The sequence below is a fragment of the Chiloscyllium plagiosum genome, unplaced genomic scaffold (genome assembly GCF_037043375.1).
Source record: "Chiloscyllium plagiosum isolate Xiang-an unplaced genomic scaffold, Cpla_swu_hap1 HiC_scaffold_27, whole genome shotgun sequence".
In the NCBI taxonomy this organism is placed as follows: Eukaryota; Metazoa; Chordata; class Chondrichthyes; order Orectolobiformes; family Hemiscylliidae; genus Chiloscyllium; species Chiloscyllium plagiosum.
In genome coordinates, this window is record NW_028270165.1 from 81,345,118 (window position 1) to 81,356,032 (window position 10,915).

The 10,915-nt window shown below is 44.9% G+C and overlaps 1 long non-coding RNA gene across 2 annotated transcripts; it reads right to left on the reverse strand.

The window, feature by feature from the left end:
- Positions 1-310: 310 nt before the first annotated feature.
- Positions 311-10,386, reverse strand: LOC148144690 (uncharacterized). Of its 2 annotated transcripts, none has more exons than XR_015751583.1 (3): positions 10,120-10,386; positions 4,512-4,616; positions 311-920 (listed from the first exon to the last, which is right to left on the reverse strand). It is a non-coding gene; the product is annotated as an uncharacterized LOC148144690 (long non-coding RNA). The 2 variants fall into 2 exon arrangements; XR_015751584.1 differs by having other exon boundaries at positions 10,263-10,361.
- Between the last annotated feature and the right edge of the window lie 529 nt (positions 10,387-10,915).

Below are 10,915 nucleotides of genomic sequence, written 5' to 3' on the forward strand. Positions count from 1 at the left end.
GCCGGTGGTGGACTCGCCTGGATGAAGTTAAAAATCACACAACACCAGGTTATAGTCCAACAGGTTTATTTGGAAATGTGAGCTTTTGGAGCACTGCTGCTTCATCGGGTAGCTGTAGAGGAGGATCATAAGACACAGATTTTATAGCAAAAGATCACAGTGTCATGCAACTGATAGCAATCTTGGTTTGTTCAATATATCCTGTTAAGTCTTTCACCTTTTAGAATGCGTTGCAGGTTTCAGTTCATTAATATGTAAATCCCAGAACATCTTTTGATTCACATTCTCAAGATGACTTAAGTTTTTTTTTAAAAAAAAGTGACAACTCAGCCCAGACAGCCCCGATAAAGGTGTGAGGTTCGAGTCTGTCAATGTCCCAATTTTGAATCAGACTGGTTCTATTTCCAAAGTAGGAATGTATAAAATATTACATGGATTGACTGCCTGCAGACTGTGCACTTTTTGAGCAAAATTGAATGTATCTGCAAACATAATTCTGCCAATACAAATTTGCCCAAAAAGTGATATGTGAGTTTATGCATGAGTGCACATAAGAGTGTGATGGAGTGTATGCCTGTGAGTGTGTTGGGGGTGTATGTGTGCGTGTCTGAGAGAGCACGTGTGTATGAGTGAGGTATGAATAAAAGCAAGGGCTTGCATTTTGCTAAAGCAAGGACAGTCAGGACTTGTACAGTTAATGGTAGGGCCCTGTGTCATGCTGTAAGAGAGAGACATGGTGGGGTTCAGGTACACAGTTCTTTCAAAGTTGCTTCACTGCGAGACAGGGTGGTTAAGAAGGCATTTGGCATACTTGCCTTCATTGTTCACCACATTGAGTAAAGGAGTTGGGACATCATGTTGAGGTTGTACAGGATGTTGGTGAGGCCACTTTCAGAGTACTGAGTATGGTTCTCGTGTCCCTGTAATAGGAAGAATACTATTAGAGAGGGTTCGGTAAAGATTTACCAGGATGTTGCCAGGACTGGAGGGTTTGAGTTATAATGAGAGGCTGGGACTTTTTTCACTGGAGCACAGGAGGTTGGGGGGGTGACATTATTGAGATTGATAAAATCATGAGGAGTGGAGGTAAGGTGAATAGCAAAGGCTCTTCCTTAGCGTTGGGGAGCTCAAGACTAGGGGGGATATTTCTTTAAAGTGAGAGGAGAGAGATTTAAAAGGAACCCGAGGGGCAACGTTTTGACAGAGGGCGGTTTACACGTGGAATGAACTTGTTGAGGATGTGGTCAATGCAGGTACGTTTACAAAGTCTAAACGACATTTGGATGGGTACATGAATAGAAAGGTTTAAGAGGGATTTGGGCCAAACGCAGGCAAGTGAGGCTAGTTTAGTTTGGGAACCCTGGTCGCCATGGATGAGTTGGACCAAAGGGTCTATTTCTGTGCTGTCTACCTCTCTGAACCAGAAGTGATCTTATTGAAACCAGGAGAATTCTGAAAGGGGCTTGACAGGACAGATGCAGATAAAACGCTCCTTTGTGGTGGGAGTCATAGAATCCCAACAATGTGGAAACAGGCCATTCAGCCCATCTATTCCACACTGGCCCTCTGAACAGCATCCCACACATACCCACCCCCTTACTCCATATTTCCCATGGCCAATCCACCCTCAGTTTCACATCCCTGGTCACTATGGGTAATTTAGCACAGCCTATCCACCCTGACCTCTACACCCTAATCTATAAATTAACTTCTCAAAAATGTAATTTAAATGTCAAGTTTTTCTCTAAGAAAAATGTTAGTCCGACAACATTCGGGTGCAGACAGAATTCACACTTATTGTTAGAAAAGCTCTGCATTTGAATGACATTCTTGAGAAGGTAACAAAAAAGAAGTTCTGGGATTAACAAACCAAAGAGCAGAAACCTATTCTAAAAGATGAAGGATTTAATCTAAAATTGTTTGATGTGTCACATTTCCATGACCCTAGACTCCTTTGGATATAAATTATGATCATGATCTCATTCTCCACAACCACCTGATGAAGGAGCGGCGCTCCAAAAGCTAGTGCTTCCAAACAAACCTGCTGGATTATAACCTGGTGTTGTGTGATGTTTAACTTTGTCCGTGGGAAACACATGAGTTGTGGGTCTGGTAAGAGTTCTTATTTTGTGATCTATTCCAAGTGAAATTTCTCCTCTGCACAGGCACGGGTGAACAGTTTGTTTTAGTGCTTTGTGCGAGATCGGGCTAGCAGCTTTTAAATCCTTATGTTAAACAGTTCAAGTAAACTGTCAATCAGCAATTATATTCCGAGAGTGGTACTCCCAGCTCTGGTAATCCTGTTGCATCAACAGAGAGGGAGAGGTTGTCACATCTAAAGAGCAGACAGAAAAGTTATTTCGCTTGTTGAGTCGGTTCCTCACTCAGATGAGACTGGATACTGCTTTTAATGGATCATAAATAAATGCTACAATGGAACACCTTAAATTCAAGGAATTTTGAAAGGGCAAACGAACAGTAACTTTGAACAGAAATGTTCTTCCATTTCCAACCTTGGTGAGCCAAATGAAGCATTTTTACTGATAGCTCCATAATCATGTTCCTGCTGGATTTTTTTCAGGGCAAACAATTTCTGGTGGGAGAAATTCTGCATCCTGGGAAGGCGGGGAAATGAGAAAAAAAGCTGTTGAAAGCTTTGAACTGTGGGCCCATGAGCTCTCGTGGGAGCAGAGCATTTGCCAAAAACATTTCGGAGGAATTCTGTTTACCTGTTGGACTGAAAATAGTTTCCCCACTGAACGTTAAACAGGTATTGAGAACATTGCGCATTATAGAGTGTGTTCCTGAGGACTGGAGGAGGATTGAACTTGCCAACGTGAACCACACTTTGCAGGGAGAGGAAATTTCTCTGGATGGAATAGGTTGATGGAAGTCAACAATTGTCAGATTATTTCATGAAAATAACAGCTGGTATGGGGATCCCAGAAGAGGGGCGTCTGTAATGAGCACACAGAAACAAACCCTTCAGTCCAGGCCAACCAGATATACTAAATTAATCTAGTGACCCATTTGCCAGCATTTGGCCCATATCCCTCTGAATTCTTCCTATTCATGTCCCCATCCAGATGCATTTTTTTCTTCAGAGAATACTTGGGTGAGAGCCAAGATATGCAATATCTCAATGTATAATAATGAAGCAGCTCATTTATTCTGAAATTATTTCAATTAGTTGGTCAATTGCCAAATAATAGCTGCATAACTGTCGTCAATATTGATACCCAGGAAAGCTATTTTGTTTAGTATATTTCCTTTGTAAAGATCTTATCCAAATTATAAAATGAATGTATTTTCATATGAAATAAAATTTGCAGTGTTTTATTCAATGGTTGAAAGTAACTTTGCACTTAATTGCTCCATTTGGGTTTAAACATTGTGACTTAGATAAAAGTGATCTTTGCTGGGGGCATCTGAAGCTGTAACAATGTTGGGACACAATAAAGGTTACCTGAACGTTCTGCCTGACTCAGACTCTCATTGAAAGCTTAGAGCTCCAAGTGGTTTTTGTTTTAAAGCTGCTCATTTCTTGCAGCCTCCTGTACTAAGTTTCCAATGTTGTGTATCAGATGGAGCAGTGACTGAGTAGCTGGTTTCGTTAGAAGTTTAAATTTTTCGGGAGTGCAGGCACTGCATCGTTTCATCGGCAGTTTACTGGCAGCACTGGGAAGTATGGGTTGTGTTCATTAGAAAGGAGGTGGAGATGCTGCTGTTAGACTAGGTGGGACAAGGTTTAAAAATCACAACACCGGGTTATAGTCCAACAGGTTTATTTGGAAGCACTAGCTTTCGGAGTGCTGCTCCTTCATCGGGTAGCTGTGAAGCAGGATCATAAGACACAGAGTTAAGAGCAAAAGATCAGTGTCATGCAACTGATATGATATATTGACAAATGTAGATTGCTGTTAAGTCTTTCATCTTTTAGAATGGGTTGCAGGTTTTATTTCATTAATGTGTACATCGCAGAACTATTATTAAGTCGTATTCTCAAGATCACTTAAGGTTTTTTTTAAAAACAGGTGACAGCTCAGCCCAGACAATGCATGAAAGGTGAGTCAGTATCCCAATCTTAAATCAGACTGGTTCTATTTCCAAACTAGGAATTTATAAAATATTATATGGACTGACTACCTGCATGTTGTGCGCTTTTTGTGCAAAATTGAATATATCTGTAAATATTATTCTGCAAATGCACCCCATCGTTATATGTGTGTGCGCGCGTGTGTGTGTGCACATGCTTTGTAAATGGAGTGTGATGGAGGAAAAGCCTGTGAGAGGGTGTGTACACATCTGAGAGAGAGCGTACGTATGAGAGAGGTATAGATAAAAGTGAGGGGTTGCATTTCCCTAAAATAAGGGCAGGACTTGTACAGAGGGATATTGGGGGGGGGGGGGGGGGGAGGGAGAGAAAGAGAGGGAGGGGTTCAGGTACATACTTCATTGAAAGTTGCATCACTGGTTGGAAGGGTGCTTCACAAGGCATTCAGCCCACTTACCTTATTTGTTCACTCCATTGAATAAAGGAGTTGGGACATCATTTAGAAGTTATACAGGATGTTGGTGAAGCCACTTGTAGAGTACTGAGAACGCTTCTGGTGGCCCTGTAATAGGAAGAATACGATTACAGAGGGTTCAGTAAAGATTTACCAGGATGTTGCCAGGACTGGAGGGTTTGAGTTATAAGGAGAGGCTGAGACTCTCTTCACTGGAGCACAGGAGGTTGAGGGGTGACCTCATTGAGATTGATATAATCATGAGGGTTCTAGGTAACATGAGCATCAAAAATAGCGAGGACCCTGCACGGTTATGTCAAGTGACTGGGGGGGTTGAAATTGTGGCATTTGGACACTTTAAATCCATCAGGAACAGCATCTCCATAGAGCATACTGTGCATGTCAGGTGAGGTGCCAGAAGACTGGAGGTTGGCTAATGTGGTGCCACTGTTTAAGAAGGGTGGTAAGGACAAGCCAGGGAACTTTAGACCAGTGAGCCTGACATCAGTGGTGGGCACATTGTTGGAGGGAATCCTGAGGGACAGGATGTACATGTATTTGAAAAGGGAAGGACTGATTAGGGATAGTCAACATGGCTTTTTGTGTGGGAAATCATGTCTCACAAACTTGATTGAGTTTTTTGAGGAAGTAACAAAGAGGATTGAGGAAGGCAGAGCAGTAATGTGATCTATATGGACTTCAGTAAGGCGTTTGACAAGGTTCCCCATGGGAAACTGATTAGCAAGGTGAGATCTCAAGGAATACAGAGAGAACTAGCCATTTGGATACAGAACTGGCTCAAAGGTAGAAGACAGAGGGTGGTGGTGGAGGGTTGTTTTTCAGACTGGAGGTCTGCGACCAATGGAGTGCCACAAGGATCGGTGCTCGGTCCTCTATTTTTGTCATTTACATAAATGACTTGGATGCGAGCATAAGAGGTACAGTTAGAGGGAGAGGCTGAACAGGCTGGGGCTGTTTTCCCTGGAGTGTCAGAGGCTGAGGGGTGACCTTATAAAGATTTACAAAATTATGAGGGGCATGGACAAGATAAATAGACCAAGTTTTTTCCCTTGGGTTGGGGAGTCCAGAACTAGAGGGCATAGGTTTAGGGTGAGAGGGGAAAGATATAAAAGAGACCTACAGGGCAATTTTTTCACACAGAGGGTGGTACGTGTATGCAATGAGCTGCCAGAGGAAGTGGTGGAGGCTGGTACGAATGCAACAATTAAGAGGCATTTGAATGGGTATCTGAATAGGAAAGGTTTGGAGGGATGTGGGCCAGGTGTTGAGGGGCGGGACTAGATTGGGTTGGGATATCTGGTCGGCATGGACGGGTTGGACCGAAGGGTCTGTTTCCATGCTGTACATTTCTGACTCTATGCTGGTTCAGCAAAAGCTGCGCATTCTCTGTCTTCAGAAACAGTGCAAACCCTTCTTCAAATGGACCAATGAGAAGCCAGACAAGGAGCCTGGTCCTCCTGCCAATCAGAACTCCCCAATTGTCTGAATGCGGAAGATGGACCATCAGGTTCTGAAGCTGCTGCTTCTCTCCAAATGAAGATCGAGCTTCACCTCAGACTGCAACTTCCTTCCTCTATCTGCCATCTGTGAGTACGGCACTGTCTTTACCATTTCATTTTTTCATTCTGGGGTTAAATTGTTGACTTGCAGCAACTGAAAAGAAAGCGAGTGAATCCAGGGAGGGGACAGAGTCGGGAAACGTTGGTCCAGGTCTGTGTCTCAATTGGCAAACGCACAGCAAATGCAGTCCCACAGTGTGAAGTTATAACCTCGGTTATGAAAAAATAACTGCCAAAAGGAGGTACGTTGTTCAAATGGTGACATATTGGGATGTGGAGGAAGTGAGGACTGCAGATGCTGGAGATGAGAGTCAAAAAGTGTGGCACTGGAAAAGCACAGGAGGTCAGACAGCATCCGAGGAGCAGGAGAATCGACGTTTCAGGCACGAGCCATTCCTCAGGAATGATGTGTGGATGTAAAAAGTGGCCTCAGCATCCTTCCACACCAGTCACTGCCAGTTGTCAGACGGATGCAGCAAGCAATCAGCAAGGCAAGAGGTATATTAGCAAGAGGAATTGATTTCAGAAGTAGGGATGTCTTCCTGCAGTTAGAGGGTCATTGAATATATTCAAGGCTGAGTTCATCTGATTTTGGAACAACCATGAAGTGGATGTTTATGGGGGAAGGCAAGTAAAATGGTTTTAAGACCAGTACAGAACAGTTAGAGTCATACAGCACAGAACAGACCCTTTAGCCCAACTAGTCCATGCTGACTATATTCACAAACTAAACTAGTCCCACCTGCCTGTGTTTGGCCCATATTCCTCTGAACCTTTCCTATTCATGTACTTATCCAAATGTCTTTTAAACGTTGTTACACAACCAGCATCCACTATTTCCTCTGGACAGTAGGATCCCACCCCTACTGCCTCCACTGGCGATGCATTCGAGGCGCCCACCACCCTGTGTAAAGAACTTTCCATTTATATCTCCCTCAAACCTTTCCCCCCTCACTTTGAACTCGTGACCCTGAGTAATTAAGTCTTCCCCTCTGGGAAAATAATTCTTCCTATCCACCCCTGTTTACACCCCTCATGGTTTTTAGGCCTCAATCAGGACCCCCCCCCCCTCAACCTCCTTATTTCCAATGAAAATAATCCTAATCTACTCAATCTCTCCTTGTAGCTCGCGCTCTCCATAACAGGCAACATCCTGGTGAACCTCCTCTGCACTCTCTCCAAAAGTATCCACATCCTTTTGGAAATCTGGCGACCGGAATTGTACGCAGTATTCCAAATGCGCAAACCAAAATCTTATATAACTTTAACATGACCTGCCAGCTCTTTTACTCAATCCGTCCGATGATGGAACGCGTGTTGTATACTGCCTTGACCACTCTACTGACATGCGTTGCCACCTTCAGAGAACAATAGACCTGAACACACAGATCTCTCTGTACATCAATTTCCCCTAGGACCTTTCCATTTACTGTATAGCTCGCTCTTGAATTGCATCTTCCAAATGCATCACCTTGCATTTGTCTGGATTGAACTCCATCTGCCATTTCTCTTCCCAACACTCCAATCTACATTCTGCTGTATCGTCTGACAGTCCCCTTCACTATCTGATATTCCATCAATCTGAATGTCATCTGCAAACTTGCTAATGAGGCCCCCAATACCTTCACCTTTCAACCTCCTGTGCTCCAGTGAAAAAAGTCCCAGCCTACCCACCAATAGGTGTGAATTCTGTCTGGGTCCCAATGTCGAGTCAGCCTGACATTTTTTGATAGAAAAGCTCTGCATTTAAATTACGTTCTTGAGAAAGTTACTGAAAACAGGTTCTGGGATTAACATACCAAAGAACAGAACCCCATTCTAAAAGATGAAAGATTTAATCTAAATTGTTTAATGTATCACATCTCCATGAACTGGACTCTATTGGCTATAAATAGTCTAATCATGATCTTATTCCCCACAACCACCTGAAGCAGCAGCAGCACTTCAGAATGCCAGAGATCCGGGTTCAATTCCCACCTCGGGCAACTGTCAGTGTGGAGTTTGCACATTTTCCCAGTGTCTGCGTGGGTTTCCTCCCACAGTCCAAAGATGTGCAGGTTAGGTGAAGTGGCCATGCTAATTTGCCTGTAGTGTTAGCTGAAGGGGTAAATGTTGGGGAATGGGTCTGGGTGGGTTGCTCTTCGAAGGGTCGGTTTGGGCTGAAGGGCCTGTTTCCACACTAAGTAATAAAATCTAAAATAAATCTAATCGCTCCGAAAGCTAGGGCTTCCAAACAAACCACGTTATGGCAGCAGCGGGAGGTGTGCATTATATTCACTAAAAACAGTTAAGCAGTTAGATAACACGTTCGAGTGGGAAGTGTGTATAACATGATCTCACAACTTCTATACTCAATGCTATGAGCAATGAAGGAAAGCAAACCAAACGCCGCCTTCACTACTCTGTCCACCTGAGACTCCAGCACTCCAAGGTCTCTTTATTCTGCAACACTCCCCTTAACTGTGTCAGTCCTGCCTGGATCGCTTGACCAAAATGCAAATCTCTGATTTCTCTAAATTAAACTCCAACTGACACTCCTCGGTTCATCAGCCGATCCCATAAATTCCAATTTATAGTGAACTCTTTCCTCTCATTCCCTGGAAGCTAAAAATCTCCATCCCACACTCACTCCCTCCATTTTCACTTTGCTTATAGCAGAAGAATGTAACTGAGAAACTTATCAGCCACGATTGAATGGAATGAGCAGACCTGGTGGCCTAATTTCTGCTCCTATGTCTTGTGGTCTCTTGCTGTCCTGGACACCGAGAGAATTGGGACCAGCATTGAACCGATCATGACTGGATATGGATCTACCTGCATCTAGGTGGATGGGCTGGAACTTTTTCACTGGCGCATAGGAGGTGGAGATGTGACCTTATCAAGGTTTATAAAATCATGAGAGGAGAGATGAGGTGAACGACGGGTGTCCTTCCCCTAGGGTTGGGGTTTCAAGATTAGGGAGCAAATTTTAATGGTGACAGGAGAAAGATTTTAAAAAGACTTGAAGGGCACAATTTTTTTTATACAAAGTGGTGCACATGCGGACTAAATGTCTAGAGGAAGTGATGGATGCAGGTACAGTAACGACGTTTAAAAGACATTTGGATAAGTTCATGAATATGAAAGGTTTGGAGGGATATGGGCCAAAACACTGGCAGGTGGGACTGGTTTAGTTTGAGTACATAGTCAGCATGGACTAGTTGGACTGAAGGGTCTGTTTCTGTGCTGCATGGCTCTGTAACTCGGTCCTATACTAGTCTTAAAACCATTTTCTTGCCTTCCCCATAAACATTCACATAAAAATCAGATGAACTCAGCCTTGAATATATCCAATGACCCCCTAACTGAAGGAAGAAATCCCCACTTCTGAACTTAATTCCTCTTGCTAATACACCACTTGCCTTGCTCATTGCCTGCTGCACCTGTCTGACAACTGGCACAGAAGGACACTGATGCCCCTCTGAACATCCACGCATCATTCCTGATGAAGGGCTCGTGCCCAAAACTTCGACTGTCCTACTGCTCGGATGCTGCTTGACCTGCTGTGCTTTGCCAATTGTGGTCTTCTCTACATTGGGGAAAGCGAGCGTAAACTTGGGGAACTGAGCATCCCAGCTGGGTCCGCAGAGGCTGAGCGGACTTCCCATTTTAATGCCCCTTCCCACTCCCCTTCTGACATGACTATCTTTGGCTTCCTCCATTACCACAACAAACCAAACCACAAATTGGAGGAACAAAACCTCATCTTCTGTCTGAGCAGTCAACAGCCCGGAGGATTCAACACTGAGTTCTCCAGACCCACAGCAGTGTGGTTGAGGGCAAACAGCACAAGGATTAAACCAAACAGTGAGGGGAAAACAGCACAAGGATTAAACACACAGTGAGGGGCAAACAGCACAAGGATTCAACAAACAGTGAGGGGTAAACAGCACAAGCGCCAGTAAAAGCAGATGGAAAGTGAGTGTAAAATATCACTATGACAGGACAGGCCCCACATTCCTTCCCCTCCGTCCCCCCACAACCTGCCTCACCTTTCACCTCCCGGGCCCAGTACCTTCCAGGTGGCCCCATAGTTGACACAGGGGCCGCCCCACGACCAGTAGAACTCCACCACCCAGGCGGCCGACGAGTTCCCAAGCAGGCCCTTAACCCCATCCGCCTCCAGAATGCTCACCGGCTCCTGCCTGCTGTACAGCCGGCCGGTGTGGCCGTGACACAGCAGCTGCGCCAGGAAGGCGGCGGTGCCCAGTGACGGGTGTCTGCCCCGGGCCGCACGGCGCCATTTTCCTAACGGCCGCCCTCCCGCCGCTTCCCCGCTCGAGCGACTTCTCCTCCCAACCGCCTTCGCCCCCGCGTGACGTCTGCACGGGGGGATGGGCGGGGCCAGGCCAGGCCGGGCCTCACCGTCACCAAGCAACAGCCACCTCGCGCTACAACTGCTCATTCACAAAAACAAACTCTCCTGTCTCGCTCTGCAGCTGCAGGGGGGACACTGCCACGTTTCCAGGAGCCCTGTCTACATTGGGAAAGCTCACGGCTCAATTTAAACACATATTCCGACATCTAACGGAACGGCGTCATATCGAAAGGGGGCAATCTGCATTTTAAAGGGGCATGGACATTTTAACGGGCTACTTCTGCAAATAAAGAGGTTTAAATAGACGAGATTACATTTCAAAGGGATATGGGCACATTCAAAGGGATATCTTCATATGTAAAGTGACGCAGTTATATCTAAATGAATCTACATTTCGAAGAGACGTTGCCCTATTTATAAGTAGAGACAATAGGTGTGAATTCTGTCTGTGTCCCAATGTTGAGTCAGAC